This window comes from Oryx dammah, unplaced genomic scaffold (assembly GCF_014754425.2).
Source record: "Oryx dammah isolate SB20612 unplaced genomic scaffold, SCBI_Odam_1.1 HiC_scaffold_11, whole genome shotgun sequence".
Taxonomy (NCBI): domain Eukaryota; kingdom Metazoa; phylum Chordata; class Mammalia; order Artiodactyla; family Bovidae; genus Oryx; species Oryx dammah.
The window spans coordinates 7709438-7723142 of NW_024070195.1; the positions used below are offsets into that span (position 1 = coordinate 7709438).

Consider the following 13705-nt stretch of genomic DNA (forward strand, 5'->3'; position numbering starts at 1 on the left):
AACAAAATATAGTTTTGATGAGAAAGGTGAAAAAGCAGTTGCACTTACAGAAACTTTCATGTAAGCAGCTGATCTTATTTAGTTTGATGAGGATAAAAATAGAAGAGTAGACTGAATATAGCAAGCCACTTATTTTTCTTTATTTCAGATAATTATTTTTCAGCTCATGTTGAGAGTTTATCTGATGCTTTTTGAATGCTTATTAACATTAAGCAAATGCTTTTCTCTTTTTAAAAGCAAATACAAAATGTAATAATGTGATTAATCAGAGTAATGACTTTATTTTAGGACATCGTTGCAGAAAATATGTTCTGATGAGGAATAATTTTATCTTACCATAGAACAGAAAAATACATAATATGCTTAAAACCCTTGGTCATATACATAGATGTTAAAGCCACACGTTTTAGAATGCAATGTCATTTAAGTGAGTCTGGGCTAAAGTTGATTCTTATGTTATCTGAAAAAATATTTTATAAATAAATTAAGCACCTTATTTTTTCATTTATATATTTAGTTCTTTTAAAACATTCAAGCGGTATTTTTTGAATATTCAGTTCAGTTTAGTCGCTTAGTTGTGTCCGACTCTTTCCGACCCCATGGACTGCAGCACGCCAGGCTTTCCTGTTTATCACCAACTCCTGGAGCTTGCTCAGACTCATGTCCATCGAGTTGGTGATGCTATCCAACGATCTCATCCTCTGTCGTCCCCTTCTCCTCCTGCCTTAAGTCTTTCGCAGCATCAGGGTCTTTTTCCAGTGAGTCAGATGGCCAAAGTATTGGAGTTTCAGCTTCAGCATCCTTCCAGTGAATATTCAGGACTAGTTTCCTTTAAGATGGACTGGTTGGATCTCCTTGCAGTCCAAGGGACTCTCAAGAGTCTTCTCCAACACCACAGTTCAAAAGCATCAATTCTTCAGCACTCATTTTTCTTTATAGTCCAGCTCTCACATCCATACATGACTACTGGAAGAACCATAGAATATTAATAATGTTCCAATGACAAATGATATCAAGCTCTTCTTATGAAGCACTGGGTGTTTGTAATACTATTAGCCATTGTTCACCATAGCACTACAGCTTATCACCAAATAGAGTCCTTTCTTCCCAGTACTCAAATCATTATTTAAGAAGGAAGTTCTTTCTGACCATTAAGCTTAAAGTTTATACTTGGTGCAATATTATATTAACTTTGACCTTTAAAAAAATAACTTTAGAAGGAAGACTTTTCAGAAGGTTCTTAGATATTTTCTAGAACAACCTTTGTTCTAGAATATTCTAAGGCTGTGCTGCCTTACAAAAGCATTTAGAAGGTATGTAGTGATCACAGAATAGTTGGCTGCTGTGTAATTAACTGGAATAGCAGTCACAGAATACAAGATGGAACTATAGTAGTTCAAGAGTTATACCCACTTAATTGATACAAAAGTTGATTTTTATGGTACTCAGGTGCCTATGTGATTAGAGTATGAGTTTGCTCAAGTGTATTTATTGTTTTATATTTTGAAATGTGCATATTTATATGTGTGCTTAGTTATATGTGCTTGTCTTCCAACTCTTTCAGATTCTCCAGTGAATAAAAAGATATAATCAGCGTATAGCCATTTAATATTCCCATATCCAAATAGGAGTCGATCAAACATATGGGGCAGTGTTTGATAGTTTAAAAATCAACAAAAATGATCTGAGCTGCTACACAGGGACTTGGAAGGTGGTTAAACAGTGTCAGGGAGCTCTCTTTCCCATCCCTTGTTTCTCATATGCCTTTCCAAGAGAATTCCTAAATTTTACAGCTGGGAAAGGACGAACCTTAGATACTTAGTTCATCTTCCTCATTTTACAGATGAGAAAGTTGGGCAGAGAAGTTTAAATGAATTGATCTCCAGTAGCTGTTTAATGTCTTGTTTGAGATGATATTTGTGGAGTGGTCTTTAATTTTTTTTTCTGAATCATATTGATTCCCTTAGTTACAGTTCATTGTGGGCCAGTAGCAAGAGGGAGGTTGTGTATCACTTTTATGATGAGAAGAGCTAGCCTGCCCACAGGTCTGTGTACTTCGCTCTAGTCAAAGTGATTTTTACATGTTTGCTCATTTAATCCTTATTATCATGGGAGATGGCTGCTGTTACTACCCCCATTTTATGGATGTGGGAGTGAGGTACAGAGAAGTTGTGGGTGGCCCAGGGTCCCATAGCCAGGAGTTTAATGTGCTCGTAACTGTCATCCATATAGGGCTTCCTTGGTGGCTTGATGGGTAAAGAACCTGCTTGTCAGTGCAGGAAATGCAGGGGATGTGGGTTTGATCCCTGGGTCAGGAAGATACCCCGGAGGAGGGCATGGCAACCCACTCCAGTATTCTTGCCTGGAGAATCCCATGGACAGAGGAGCCTGGCGGGCTGCAGCCCATGGGGTCGCAAAAGAGTCAGACACAAATTAGCAAGTGAGCACCCACGCATGCATGTCACGCTTCTGCTTGTTCATGTTGATAGTGGAAAGGACTCCCCAGATTAGAGCAAGAGCTGGGAAATGCTGTTCACCCCGGTTACAAAATGAGGGGCTTCCCAGGTGGCTCGGTGGTAAAGAATCCATCTGCCAGTGCAGGAGACACAGGAGAGGTGGGTTCAATCCCTGGAAGAGGAGAGGGCAACCCACTCCACTACACTTGCCTGGAGAGCCTGGCGGACTCCTGTCTGTGGAGCCTCAAAGAGCTGGACATGACTAAGCGCAGCAGCACAATGGCCAGTTACAAAATAAAACTTGTCAAGCATAGCACATAAAACTGAGGTGATTCACAAGGTGAGAAAGATCTCTCTCCACTCTAAGTCTTTAATTGTTGGAAATCCATTTCAGAGTTGTGTACAGTCCAAGTTGGATTTGCTATTGCAAACAGTCAGGGGAATTTCCAAGCTCTTCAAGAGAGAAGGAACAGTTGTTCCATCAGAGATGTTTGCTTACATGATTTGCTTAGTAAGATGTAGTTGAAAGTAAAGATGTCTTGCTTAAGATGGAGAGTAGCAGTATTTAAGTGGGCATCTCCACATAAAGGTTGAAATTTTGGACACAAAGGCTTAGAAGCTGTTTTGGGGAAAAGTAATGAAAATATTAAAATTCTAAGTAAAATAAAACAGTTTATAATTTTTCCTTATGCAGTAGGTACAGAAGCATATAGAAAAAATATACTATTCTAGATATAGGTGGGCCTATATCCAGATTACAGATGTAGGTAAAGGTCAAGTGAAGAACTACTTTTAGTGATAAGAGATCAGAGTTAGGAGATTTTATTAGTCTTTCATTTTAGCAGTGGACAACAAATCTCCTTCTAATAGTTTTTCATATGACCCAAAACACATTAGAAAGCTCTCAGGGCAATGCAAAGCAACACGTATATAATTTCAGGTGAGTATGGTACCTGCTGTGTGGGATCCTCAAAGTGAAAAAAATCTGAGTGGGATAAAAATCAGAAAATACTTATTGGAGAAGTTTAACTTTGTTCTCCTTTAAAACCTGAAGGAGGTAGAGTTTTGAGATGCATTTTAAAGAAAAGAAGGATAGATTGACAGAAAATAAGTTGTTTTGAGACTTTCGCAGAAGAAGGGATGGGGGAAACCATTACAGAAGTGGTTGTTAATCTAGTTTGGTGGTTAGAGTGGATTTCTCAGTGAACTTGAAACTTTACTGAAGAAGAAGAAAGGAACCTGTTTAGATATGATATGTGTGTGTTTAGTCGCTTAGTCATGTCCGACTCTTTGCGACCCCATGGACTATAGCCCGCCAGGGTCCTCTGTCCATGGGGATTCTCCAGGCAAGAATACTGGAGTTGGTTGCCATGCCCTTGTGAGGGGATCTTCCCAACCCAGGGATTGAACCCAGGTCTCCCTTGTTGCAGGTGGATTCTTTACCATCTGAGCCACCAGGGAAACCCAGGTGATTTGATATATATAGTGCCTATTCATGATAGTTATAAAATTAACCAAGTTGCGTCCTCTTATACTAAGTTGAGTATTTACAGAAGAGATGTCAGAGGCTTTGGACTGTCTTACAACATTTTGAAATGAAATAGCAGCCTCCCCACAGAGGATCTTGAGAGCAGTGAAACTCTTGTGAATGAGGCTGTAGTGATGGATACATGTCCAGACCCATGGCACATGTGCCAGGAGTGAGCCCTCAAGTAACCTGTGTGCTCTAATGATGTGTATTTCATCATTTGTAACAGATGCACCCCTCCGGTGGACTGTGGCAATGTGGGGGGGAGGCAGGGCTTGCGTGGAGGGAAGGGAGATCCATGCACATTCTGCTTCATTTTGCTGTGAACCTAAACCTGCTCCCAAAAAGTACATTGAAACCAAAAATACCACCTGTGTCCATACGATTTGTTGATACCTAGGAAATAGGACGATGGATTAAAAGGAGTGTCTGTCTCCCTCTCTCCCTCCTCTTCGTCTCTCATTCTCTCTCTCTTTTACTTTAGAAAATTCTCTTCATGCATATGGACAAGCCAGCATAAGCTAGTATGTGACCTGGAGCAAATAACTTAAATTTTGTGTCTTCATTGAGAACACCGCATGGGAGTAGGCAGCGGTTGGGGGCAGGGCACTGTCAACCTGTAATTTCCTTTTTAGCTTTAAATAGCTGCGATCCTAGGCAGGGGTCAGCAGGCTGCAGTCCAGTGGTCCGATCTAGCCTTCCACCTGTTTTTGTGAACGTCCTGTCGCTGGAAACAAGCCACGTCCATTCATTCACTCGTCATCTGACTGCTTTACTTGCCACCGCAGCCGAAGCGAGGAGTCACAAGGTCTGGAACATTTGCCATCTAACGCTTTGTTTTTGTCTAGTCGCTCCATCGCGTCTGACTCTGTGTCCCCATGGACTGTAGCCCGCCAGTCTCCTCCATCCATGGGATTCTCTAGGCAAGAATACTGGAGTGGGTTGCCATTTCCTTCTCCATGGGGTCTTCCCTGTCCAGGGATGGAACCCCTGTTCTGCATGGCAGGAGGATTCTTGACTGCTGAGCCATCTGGGCAGCGTCTAACACTTAGAGGAAACGTTTGTCGACCCCCGTGCAGGAAGTAGAGAAGTAGGTGATTTATCAGCCCACTTCTGTTTGGGAGTAAGTCGGAGTGCCCCTCTTTCTGTGGAGGGTGGCCATAGGCGTGGGTCACGGGGACTCAGAGCTGCTGCCTGAACCTGTCAGGGGCTCCCCTTCAGGCTTGCTTGGGAAGGGCCCCTCTGCTTGTGGTTCTGAGCCGAAGGGACAGCCTTAGAGGTTGAGTTGGTCTTGCCGGGAAAATTCAGTTGTCTTCGATGTTCTGATGCTAGGATCTTGGGTCCCACCCAGAAGGCCCGGGTGGTCAGGGAGGAGCCAGCTGCTCATCAGGTAGAGCCCTGTTGTTTTCCCTGTTGGATTGTTCGCATCAGTCGCCTCTGTATTTAACTCACAGTAGGAGAAGATGCTGGAGGCGGTGATTTCCAGCGGTGTGCATTTTCTTTGCAGGATTGTTCTGCAGGGAAGCAGAGCCATCTCTGAGTGGAGGGCCTTCTGAAAAATGGGCTCCAAAAGGCAGTCCCGCTGCCTGTGAGTGGGCCTGGGGATGGGCAGGTCGTCTGAGCGAGGATGGTACTTAGGCGTGAGGTATTAACACTTTGTGCTTAGGTGTCTGAGAACGTGATTCAGTACCTGGTGTGCCTGAATTTGCAGTATTCCCTGCAACACTTCCTTTCATCACCGAGCAGTTCTTTACTTCTGGTGATTTGGGATAGTGGGATAAGAGTAGAGGAAATGATATTTCTGTGATCCGTTTTTATTTTGCTTTATTTTCCTTAAGTTTATTTTACTTTTAAACTTTTTATTTTGTATTGGGGTGCTGTGCTTAGGCACTCAGTCGTGTCCAGCTCTTTGCGACCCCATGGACTATAGCCCGCCAGCCTTCTCTGTCTGTGGGATTTTCCAGGCAAGAATACCGGAGGGGGTTGCCATAGCTGATTTACAGTGTTGTGATAGTTTCAGAAGAACAGGGAAGGGACTCAGTCATACATATCTGTGTATCCATTCTCCACCAAACTCCTCTCCCATCCAAGCTGTCACATTGAGCAGAGTTCCCTTTGCTACACAGCAGGTCCTTGTTGGTTATCCATTTTAAATATTATTTTGCTTAAGATGAAATATTCTGTGCTAAGGATAGGCTCAGTTGAGTTCATAATATCTGAGTGATTTAAGAAATGCTTTTGAAAGCGCCATCAATTCTCCACGGACACACTGGAACCTTAGCTGCTACTTCTCTACAGGCTGATGTTAGCACATGACCCACAAATGGTCTGAGAATCAGGAACTGTTAACTTGCTGCCTCTCATGGTAAAGGGAGGAGCCTGTAGGGTCATGAACTGACCCAGAAGCCTCTGTTTGGAGTTCTGTAGGCCCTGCTATGATGTGTGGGACACACTGAGGAGTTCAACAGCTCTGCCCCTGTCTTCCAGGAAATTTATAGTTGAAGACGTTGAAAGACCATAATGGCTTACACATGCAAGTTCAGCCAGCTTGTGCAAACATCTGATGAGTGAACATGTAAGTGATAGTCAATTAACACGCATAAGCAGGTGGGTGACTGTGTGACAAGGGTTAAAGGCCTCATTTGGCCTCTTATATGTTGAGAGTTTAAGTTGATTTGCTGTGTTTTGATGAAATTAATGCCACATGAGTGATGAGTTACACACCTAGCATTCAACTAACATCTTGGACCAGCCGGAGTTTGCACTGAGTTTGTATGTGATGCCCTTTCACGGAAAGAGTGCCTTGTCAGTCTCCAGACAGTAGTTTATATTGCTCTGTCAAACCACAGTACAATACATAAGTTTACAGATTTGCAAAGATACAATTTACGTGCAGAAAAACTCACCCCCTGTGCACTGTCCAGACCAGTGGCGTTCCGTGCTTCTGTAGAGTTCTGCAGCCTTGACCACAGCCCAGTTTCAGGACGTGTCCATCGCATCCTCCACTCTTCCCTGAACTGTTTGTCAATCCTCACTCCCATTCCTGGCCCCAGGCAGCCAGGCCCTGGTCTGCTTTCTGGCTCTTTATGTTTGCGTTTTCTGGACCTTTATTAATAATACGAGGATCACACAATTTATAGACTTTTATATCTAGCTTCTTTCAATTAGCATATCATATATTTGAAATTCATCTTCATGTAGCATGTATCAGTTTTTTTGTTACCTCTTATTGCCAAGTAATATTCTGTTGTGTGCCTAGATCCCATTTCATTTACCCATTCACCAGTTAGTAGACACGTTTGGATGGTTTTAATTTTTTGGCTGTTGTGGATAATGTTGCTGTGAGCAGTCATGCCCACATCTACAGTTAGCTGGAGTTTCTCTAAATGTCACTGAGGTCAAGTTGGTTGTTAACATGTTTTACCTGATACAATTATCTCCGATTCCAGTTCTCCTAGGGTTGCTGTTTGCAAAGTATTATCTTTCTCTGTCTTTTTCCTTTGAAACTTTGGGTGTTTTGAACCTAAGATATGTCTCTTGTGGACAGCACCTTGTTGGAACCGTGTTTTTATCCAGTCTTGACAGTTTGTCTTCTGAGTGTGGTGTTTATTCCATTTACATCAATGTAATTATTGTTATTGATGGACTTACGTCTTCCATTTTGTTACTTGTTTTCCTGTTTGTCTCATAATCTTGCTTTTCTCTATGTCACAGTCTTCTTTTGTGTTAAATATTTTTTAGTGTACAATTTTTATTTCTCTGCTGCTTTTCTTGTTGTTACTGTCATTTTGAATCATTTCTTTTAGTCATTTGGTTATTTTAGAGATTACAGTATGCATCCTAATGTATCATCATCTACTTGAGAATCAAGCTAACTGAACCCTGGTGACTTTGTTTTGTCTTTTCTCTCTTTCCCTTTGTGCTCTTATTGTCATAAATGTGTGATCCTCGTATGTTACAAACACAGCTTTACAGTGTTAAATTATGGCTTTGTACAGTCTCCTGTATTTTTACAAATTTGAGAGAAGGAACGAGAAAAGATAGAGTTTAAGAAAGAAAAATATTAATGGAGTCTTGCATTTTACCCCTTCTGGCCATCTCCATTTCTTCTTGTGGATTTGAGTTATTGTCCATGTCATTTCCATTCAACCTGAAGGACTTCATACAGCATTTTTAGATCTTCTAGCAATAACTTTGTCTTTTCAAAAAGTCATGGGATGCCTTTTTTTTTCTCCTGCAGTTTTGAAGGGTGGTTTTCTGGCTATAGAATTCCTGGCTGGTAAGCTCCGCTCCCCCAGCACTCTAGCTATCCCATGGCCTTTGATCCTCCCTTGTTCGTGATGAGAAATCAGGTGTTGATCGTATTGGTTTTCTCTGCATGATGGATTACTTTTTGCTTGCTGTTTTCGAGTTTAGCTCTTTGTTTTTGGCTTTCAGCAGCTTGAGTACTGTGTGTTTAGGTGTGGGTTTCTTTGTCTTTACCCTATTTGAAGTTTTGTTAAACTTCTTGGATGTGAAGATTAGTGCTTTTTAAAACAATTTTTAATCAAATTTGGGAAGTTGTAGGACATTATTTCTTCAAATGTTTTTCCATCCTTTTCTCTTCTCCCATTACAAATATGTTGGTAAGCTTAATGTTGTTTCACAGGCCTCTGAAGCTCTGTGTATTTTTCTTTGATCATTTTTTCATTTTCTTCAGACTAGTTAATGTCCTTTGAGCTGCCATCAACTGTACTGCTATTTTCTTGTGTCAGCTCAAATTTGTGGCAGAACCCCTCTAGTAAACTTTGCATTTCATTTATTGTACTTTTCAAAGTCAGAGTTTCCAGTTGACTCTTTCTTAAACCCTTTATATCTCTTTTTTGAGGTTCTCTGTTGACTTACCACATTTTAATTGTTTAAGCAGGATTTCCTTCCTTTTTGAGTGTATATGTGTGTGTATTAGTTGCTCAGTCATGTCCAACTCTTTGCAACCCCATGGACTGTGGCCCGCCAGGCTCCTGTGTCCATGGGACTCTGCAGGCAAGAATACTGGAGTGGGTTGCCATGCCCTTTTCCAGGGGATCTTCCCGACCCAGGCACTGAACCCAGGTCTCCTGCACTGCAGACAGATCTTTGTCGTCTGAGCCACCAGGGAAGCATGTTCATATAATAGCTTAGCTACTCTGAAGCCTTGACCGTTGAAATTCAACATTTGGGGATACTGGAGATAGTTTTTAATGACTGCTTGATTCCCGCCCCCCGAGTATGGGTCTCACTTTCTTGTTTCTTTTCATGTCTCCAAGCTTTTTGTTGAATATCTTACACTTCAAACAATGGGTTCTAGCAACTCTCGACTCTGACTCTTGTCTGCTCAACCGTTATTTCTGTAGTTGTTTGTTTAGTAACTTGCCTGAAATCAATCTGTGAAGGCTGTCTCTCCCATATTGCGGAGCGGCTGGTGTCTCTTGTTCAGCTTGTTCTTTTGTTTCTTTTCTTGTTGTTACTTTTAAGCCTAGCTTTTCCCAGAGGTCACCCTGGCGGCAGCATAGTTCTGTGTTCAGCCAAAGACTCCTCAGACGTTGATGGGGAGTTGGGAAAGCTTTTGCTCTCTGCTGATGGGCCCACACGTGGGCTGGGGAGCACCTTCAGATTCCAGGCAGCTGTCCCGTCTTCCTGGGCTACTACTTCCAGCCGGACTCCCCGGCATCTCTGTGGGCGTCAGTGCCAGTAGGGGACACGGGGAGGGGCGAGATGTGTCCATTCCAGCATCTGTGATGTGTGCGCAGGGTCACTAGTCGGCTGGGGATGCCAGTGGAGAGTCATCTCACTTCCCAGAGCTCCCTGTGAAATCCTGGCTAATCTGAGGGTCTCTTGCTTGACCTGCCTTGACCTCAGCCGCAGACTGGCAGAGCCTCAGGCCCTTGTGTTCTCTTGCCGATGGCATGGCCCCCCTTTGCTGACGGTGCCCCGAATCTAGTGAGCCTGGCCTGGCCTGGCCTGACCTCGCAGTGAAGCTCGTGGTCTTCTCAGCCAACCCCCGTCCCCTGACCTGTTGCACTGACCGGAGCTGAGGAAAAGGGCATGGAGACGGCCCCGGAGCGAAGCAGCCGTGGGCTTACACGGTGCCCGTCCTACCTGAAGTTCAGTGCTTTTCACAGAGACGCATTTCTGGTTCTCTCCTGCTTTCGTTGACTTCCGGAGGGCTGAGCTGGTTGTCTGTCTCATTTTAAAAGGTGTGTGTAGGGAGAGGGTGTTTCGACCTCCTAGTTCTGTCCTTGCTGCGTTTTCGTTGACTGTGCTGTAAGTACCCACCCACTCCCCAACCCCGCGTCGGGCTCTGCCACGTGACTGTCAAGCCCCACAGTGTGTTTTAACCAGCTTCCACTTGACTGCTCGTCGAGACCCATCTGGTTGGCTGAAAATCTGGCTGCTCTTTTTTAAAAAAATTATTTATTTATTTTAATTGGAGGCTAATTACTTTACCATGTTGTCATGGTTTTTGCCATACATTAAAAGATAGAAAAAAGGGAGACCATCGTGTTTTTAGGATGCTATCTGTACTACTCATATAAATATTAGCCCACTGATAACTTTATATCGAAGCTTCTATCACTGAAGATGTGGTTTAGCTGGGGAAGAAAAGCAAGGGCTTTCGAGTTTGGGACTGTGAAATTGGATTGAATCCTGAGTCTGCAGCTTACAAGGTCCATGACTTACAGAATATTATTTACTCTCTCTGAGCCTGTGTTTCCTCACCCTAAACTGTGGCCAGTAGTACCTACCTGATGAATTATTGTGAAGATTAAATATAATACAGATAGAAGATCTGGTATGCAGCACGTGTGTGTGCTTAGTCGCTCAGCTGCATCCAACTCTTGCGGCCCCATGGATTGTAGCCCACTAGGCTCCTCTGCCCATGTGATTCTCTAGGCAAGAATAGTGGAGTGGGTTGCCATCTCCTCCTCCAGGGAATCTTCCTGACCCAGGGATCGAACTCCAGTCTCTTGTGTCTCTTGCCCTGGCAGGCAGATTCTTTTATCACTGAGCCACCTGGGTATATACACATTGATATACACAAGAGTTAGACACGACTTAGCAACTAGACAGCAACAGCAAGATACACACGTATAGCCTGAAGTGGTGTGGTACGTTAACAGGCATCCAGTATATGTTAGTGGTTGGGAATGTAGTTTGGGTTAAGTTTTTCTTTATCAGTTTATCTGCTTCTTGTTTCACTTAGCTTTTGCCACTTAAGTTTTCTTTTTATTGAATAGTTTTTGGTATTTATATGATAATTGAAGTGTCTAACATTTTTTTTTCTCAGAGTGCCTTTTGGTTGAATGCTCTTTCCAGATATCCACATGTTCCCAGGGGTTTCATAGTAATTTCTTTCTAAAATCTAAATTTTATGCGTTTATAAGTGGCTGTGAAACTTTTTACAGCCACTTTGTAATGAAGGAGTTCATATATATATATTAAAGTCAAAATGAAGTTGCTTAGTCGTGTCTGACTCTTTGCCACCATGTGGACTGGGATTTTCCAGGCAAGAGTACTGGAGTGGGTTGCCATTTCCTTCTCCAGGGGATCTTCCTGACCCAGGGATTGAACCTGGCTCTCCTGCCTTGTAGGCAGATGCTTTACCATCTGAGCCACCAGGGAAATTATATATATATATCAGTTCAGTTCAGTTCAGTTGCTCAGTCGTGTCCGACTCTTTGCGACCCCATGAATCGCAGCACGCCAGGCCTCCCTGTCCATCACCATCTCCCGGAGTTCACTCAGACTCGCATCCATGAAGTCGGTGATGCCATCCAGCCATCTCATCCTCTGTCGTCCCCTTCTTCTCCTGCCCCTAATCCCTCCCAGCATCAAAGTCTTTTCCAATGAGTCAACTCTTCACATGAGGTGGCCAAAGTACTGGAGTTTCAGCTTCAGCATCATTCCCTCCAAAGAAATCCCAAGGTTGATCTCCTTCAGAATGGACTGGTTGAATCTCCTTGCAGTCCAAGGGACTCTCAAGAGTCTTCTCCAACACCACAGTTCAAAAGCATCAATTCTTCAGCACTCAGCCTTCTTCACAGTCCAACTCTCATATCCATACATGACCACTGGAAAAACCATAGCCTTGACTAGACAGACCTTAGTCGGCAAAGTAATGTCTCTGCTTTTGAATATGCTATCTAGGCTGCTCATAACTTTTCTTCCAAGGAGTAAGTGTCTTTTAATTTCATGGCTGCAATCACCATCTGCAGTGATTTTGGAGCCCCCCAAAAAGTCTGACACTGTTTCCACTGTTTCCCCATCTATTTCCCATGAAGTGATGGGACTGGATGCCATGATCTTTGTTTTCTGATTGTTGAGCTTTAAGCCAATTTTTTCACTCTCCTCTTTTACTTTCATCAAGAGGCTTTTTAGTTCCTCTTCACTTTCTGCCATAAGGGTGGTGTCATCTGCATATCTGAGGTTATTGATATTTCTCCCGGCAATCTTGATTCCAGCTTGTGTTTCTTCCAGTCCAGTGTTTCTCATGATGTCCTCTGCATATAAGTTAAATAAGCAGGGTGACAATATACAGCCTTGACATACTCCTTATATATATAAAAACTTGTCTTGTGGGGAGCTCCATAAAATGAAAGAAAGTAGATCACTGTCTAGACACTCTCAGGCCGTGATGGGAAGGGGAGAAACCAGGTCTCTAGTAGAGAGTCTGGAAGGCTGCTATCAGATCTTGTAGGCCCAGCACTCATTCAGTTCAACCCCAGAGGCCCTGCCCTGTGGTGTTTCTGTTAATACAGAGGAAGTGGTGACTTTTGTGACATCAAGTTTCAGTGTCATCTTTGGTTTTCAAGAGGGTTGATTAGACTGTGGTGTATTCAGACCCTCATAACAGTGGCCATCCTTCCACATGATCCATGGGATGGAAAAGTTAATGATTCCTCTTACTTAACATTTTACTTAACTCTGGCAGAGACCCTTATGCGAGAATATCTTGTAATGCTTTTTGTTAAATTTTATTTTTTTAAATTAAGTTTCTAGATGTTCCCTCTTAGAATTCTTCTTTTTCTTCTAGAGAATGTGTTTGTCACAGAATATGTGTTATTGAGGGTAGTGCTTGACAACAAAAGGTCTACTGTATAGCCTAGGGAACTATAGTCAGTATCTTGTAATAACCTGTGATGGAAAATAATTTCAAAAACAATATATGTGTATTTGTATAACTGAATCACCTGGTGTGCACCTGAAACAGTGTAAGTCAACCAGATTTCACTAAAATACATACATTAAAAAAAAAAGAATAATGCTTGAAGTTGAAATCCTTGGATACCTGTAACTCTTGCAACATTGACATTGCAAAATTTAGAAGCAGGGAAAATCAGGGTTTAGAGCTCCTTCACTGTAAAATGAGGTCAGGAAGTCAGTGGTCTCAGGTGGACAGGGCCCGGCAGACACCGTGTAGGTAGGGCCCTCCCACTGACAGCTGCAGCTGTGTGCTGTCTAGAATGAGGCCTGATTTCACAACCCATACATGCCTGTGACGTGCTTGACGCAGCCCAAGTTCCAGAGTTAAACCACAGATTTTGTAAACATCAAATGGTCCTCCAGCACCTGCATTTGCTGCAGGACTAAAGGACAGAGTTAACATATTCATGTTGTTCCTATTAAACATGCATACAAACCTGTCTCTTGAGACAAGTCTATAAAAATGATTACTTTTTTTTTCCCTTCAGGCTTTAAAAAC

At 42.8% G+C, this 13705-nt stretch overlaps 1 protein-coding gene across 4 annotated transcripts in view; it reads left to right on the forward strand.

The window, feature by feature from the left end:
• HIVEP1 (HIVEP zinc finger 1) overlaps positions 1–13705 on the forward strand; it is a 137615-nt gene that overhangs the window by 14264 nt on the left and 109646 nt on the right. The window lies entirely within an intron of this gene.